Below are 5,028 nucleotides of genomic sequence, written 5' to 3' on the forward strand. Positions count from 1 at the left end.
CAACCTCGGAGTGGATAGTGTTCGACAGTCCGATGCCGCGGCGGCCGGACGAGGCGACCCCCACCACGGCGGTGGCGGCGCCGGAAGTGACTGGAAAACTCATGAAATGGTACAGCTCAGCTCTGGGAGGGCATGGAGTGACGAATACGGTTGGTGAATGGTAGAATTTGGGGAAAATTGAAAGGAATTAGGGTTTGAGTGAAGAGTGAAGAGAAGTAGAAGCTTAAGAGTGTATGAACCCTAAGTGGTGAGCCTTGAGACTTGAGAGGGTTAGATTGGGAAGAGAATTGGGGAAGCGATTGGCGGGGAAATTGAGCCGGTTTGGGAAAATGATTTCGGAGTATCGAGCTAAGTGGATTTGGTTTATATGCGGGTGAGAACAGAGCTAACGGTGAAGTTACGGAATTCTCCTTGTTGTGGGTGGTTTTGTCAAGATTGCGGTGCAAGCTAACCTGACGAAGCGACGGGAACATGAAATTAATGGTTCTTGCTAAATTAAAATTCAAAGTTTTAGTAATTGGAAATAAAAGAGAGTTTTGTATATAATTTAAATTAAATAATTAAAAGTTTTGATTAATGAGAAACAATATTTTTCGGCATTTTCTTAAAAATCGAAACGCGGTATCAAACTAAAGGCTCAATATTAAATAGTAAATAAGGAAAACAGGTCAGTAACGCCTTGTTTTTTGTACGATTATGACGTGCTGAAAGTTAGGGTGTTACATTATGGTATCAGAGCAGTTCATTCCTGTTAGAGCCTTGGGATTTGACTGACTATACTTCATTGCATACTCTGAGTGTCTGTCATGCTTAGTGACTTGTTCTGATAACAAGAATTTAGATTTGATATGCATGACTGTCTGATGATTAACGCTGTTAGTCTACCATTGCATACCTCATGGTATTAAGTCCCAGTTTGGGTAACTAACTTAATTAAGCTCTTTTTGATAAAATAACTTAAACAATAAATGACTCTATTAAAAGTAACTTATAAATAAGTTATTTTGTGTTTGGATTTTTAACTTTAAAAGTGCTTATTTTAAAGAAATGTAATGAAAAGTAGAAGTATTATGAGAGAAGTCATTTTTTTTAACTTCTCTATAAGCTCCAAAATAGCTTCTTAGAAAGTTGTAATTTGGTTTTGAAAATTGCACCCGACATTAATACTACTACTTTTCATAAGTCAAAAGTTAAAAAAAGCTACTTCTAGAGTTTCCCAAATGGGCCCTAAGTCTGGCCAACTTAACACTAACGATTTATGTATATGGGAACACTAATGGGTTGTCATGGACGAAATAGAAATAATAGGTAATGCGAATCACGGGGATTGGAAACTTTAGAAGTTACGTCTCGGGATTGATTGATTTCGTATCTTGTCCCTCCATGGTTTGTCTTGAAGTTTTGTCTGAGGTTTCTTTCTTGAGAAAGTGAACTAATTATTCTTCAATCCCGCTCCTTGTTCATGTGCGTTTTCGTTTGATCTTAACTGCGTATGTTTATTTGAATTTTCTGGGATACCAAGCCTATCTTGTAACTTCTGCTCTGCAATCAAACTTCTATCTTATCTTCTCTATGTCTTATGAAAACCCAAATACATGAAATTGTATATGTATCTGTATGAGTAGAGACTTTTTACTTTTCCACAAGGTTTTTTAAAAAGGTAAAATGTTAAAATTATGTAATGTTTTATGCAATATGCTAATTTTCGAGGACAAAAATTTTTATAAGTGGGGTGGGATGTAAACCCCCGGATTTTTAGAAAATAAATAATGAATTATTTATAATTATATATATGATTTTCTTTTTAGAAAGATTATGAGACTTCATGTTTTAAATTAATTTGGTTTTATATAAATTTCAATTATAATTAGATACTTTTGATTTACTGAAATTAATGGTTCTTGCTAAATTAAAATTCAAAGTTTTAGTAATTGGAAATAAAAGAGAGTTTTGTATATAATTTAAATTAAATAATTAAAAGTTTTGATTAATGAGAAACAATATTTTCCGGCATTTTCTTAAAAATCGAAACGCGATATCAAAGGCTCAATATTAAATAGTAAATAAGGAAAGCAGGTCAGTAACGCCTTGCTTTTGGTACGATCATGACGTGCTGAAAGTTAGGGTGTTACAGGTATCGTCACTAAAAATTTTTAGATTTATATTTATAAATGATAAATTATTATGTGCTTAGATTGTTATACAAATGGGAAGCTCATATACTGACGTGGCGCTCATACGTTGAGTCTGAGAGTTTATTTACTTAGGTGTCGTCACTAAATATTTTTAGATTTATATTTATAAATTATAAATTATAAATTATTATTTGCTTAGGTTGTTATTTTTAAATTTTAAATTATTTGTTTGGGTTGTTTTACTTAGGTTGTTATTTTTTAAATTATTTTATTTAGTTTGTTGTTTTTTAAAATTTTAGATTGTTGTACTTAGGTTATTATACTTAATTCGTTATTTTTAAAATTTTAAATGATTTTATTTAGGTTGTTATTTTTTAAATTTTAACATTATCTTTTAAAAATTTGTTGATTCATTTTAGCATTATTTTTTAAACTTTTGTTTATTTTTTATTTTTAAATTGCAGTTACATACGTTCTATTATATATAGTTACATTCATTGATGACTCTGACTGTGCATGTTTCGTAGTCTTTGACAAGGAGGTAAAATTTAGAAACGAGCTGTGTAGAGATACTTGATCCACTCCTGTTGATAAGTTCTAACCAATATTTATTTTTAAAAACATTGGTGAAAATATTTTTAATGGTAATTTTTATATTATTTATTATTAATATATTATATGATATCCTGCAGAAAGAAAATCTATCGGATACACCTACACTTTTGCTCAACCTAATTGATAAGATTTTCCTCTTTATCGTTGAAGTTCAAATATCTGATAATGCACATTTTTCACCTTCTTATAAAGTTAAGAAGATGACTGATAATGTGGACCTCATAAATAAATTCAAAAAGGCTCACCCTATTCAAATTGTGAGTATAGTTATAAGTGCACTTTCTATTAAAAATCAATGTATTTTTTGCTTCCTTGATCATTGGTAGCATCTAATTTATAAATAATAATTAATAACTAATTATAATTTTAGGATGTTGACTACACCAGTAGTTTACTTCCAACTTCAAAGGCTTCCTCAATCATTGAAGGGGGAGGAAGTAGAAGGTGCTAAAGTATTTGTTCAAAAATTGAATTTTTTGATTGTTTGTTTTCTCAAAGTTATATCTTAATTTTATTCAAAAAATATTATTGAGATAAAATTAAAGGTGAGAAGAAAGTCTTTAATTTAACGTAGTATTTTGTACAGAATTTGTTGCTTGAATTCTCCAATGAAGTTGCGGACAATGGTGAATTCGAAGTGTTGGAAAATGCTATTACACCAGCCAAGCGACTATCCTCGGAGTCGGAATATTCGGAGGCGGAAGAAGATACTTCAACTTGGAAGAAGATCATGATTGAGAATGAAAATTGAAAATTTGGATGCACATGTTTTGAAATCCCTTTTAGAGTCTATCTAATAGAATAATGCCAAACATATGTTTGTTTTGGTGAAAACATTATTTTTTCTTGAGTTGTTATCTTTTTTTTCGTTCTTTTCAATTTTTACGTGTGAAATTTAGAATTTTTTTAAATATAAATTGAAGTTATTTGGTTATTACTTGTGAGTTTATTTTCAATTTGATTCACACCATTGATATTTTGTTAATTTCTGATTTAGTATTTAATATCATAAAGTTATAAATTTCTCATATGAATTATTGTTGACACAATTAAGTTAATTATTAATTTTTAATATGTGTCAATTTACATTGTTATAAATTTTTTAATTTGTAAAATTTGTTATAAATACTAAATTAAAAATTAACAAAATATCAACGATGTGAATCAAATTGAAAATAAAATTATAAGTAATAACCAAATAACTTCAATTTATATTTAAAAAAATTCTAAATTTCACACATAAAAATTGAAAAGAACTAAAAGAAAGATAACAACTCAAGAAAAGACAATGTTTTTACCAAAACAAATATATGTTTGGCATTATTCTATTAGATAGACTCTAAAAGGGATTTCAAAACATGTGCATCCAAATTCTAAATTTTCATTCTCAATCTTGATCTTCTTTCAAGTTGAGGGTATCTTCTTCCGCCTCCGAATCTTTCGACTCCGAGAATAGTCGCTTGGCTGGTGTAATAGCATTTTCTAACACTTCGGATTCACCATTGTCCGCAACTTCATTGGAGAATTCAAGCAACAAATTCTGTACAAAATACTACGTTAAATTAAAGACTTTCTTTTCACCTTTAATTTTATCTCAATAATATTTTTTGAATAAAATTAAAATCTAACTTTGAGAAAACAAAAAATTTAATTTTTGAACAAATACTTTAGCACCTTCTACTTCCTCCCCTTCAATGATTGAGGAAGCCTTTGAAGTTGGAAGTAAACCACCGGTGTAGTCAACATCCTAAAATTATAATTAGTTATTAATTATTATTTATAAATTAGATGCTACCAATAATCAAGGAAGCAAAAAATAAATTGATTTTTAATAGAAAGTGCACTTATAACTGTACTCACAATTTGAATAGGGCGAGCCTTTTTGAATTTATTTATGAAGTCCACATTATCAGTCATCTTCTTAACTTTATAAGAAGGTGAAAAACGTGCATTATCAGATATTCGAACTTCAACGATGAAGAGGAAGATCTTATCAATTAGGTTGAACAAAAGTGTAGGTGTATCCGATAGATTTTCTTTTTGCAGGATATCATATAATATATTAATAATAAATAATATAAAAATTACCATTAAAAATATCTTCACCAATGTTTTTAGAAATAAATATTAGGGTTAAGTTCAATTTTGGTCCCCAACGTAGAGGCCGAAAATCAGAATCGTCCCCAACTTTTTTTTTGCTACAAAATAGTCCCCAAAGTTTCAGTTTGTTTTAAAATCGTCCTTTTTACCAATTTAAATTTTTTTATAACTAAATTAC

Source organism: Arachis ipaensis, chromosome B10 (assembly GCF_000816755.2).
Source record: "Arachis ipaensis cultivar K30076 chromosome B10, Araip1.1, whole genome shotgun sequence".
NCBI classification, from domain to species: Eukaryota; Viridiplantae; Streptophyta; class Magnoliopsida; order Fabales; family Fabaceae; genus Arachis; species Arachis ipaensis.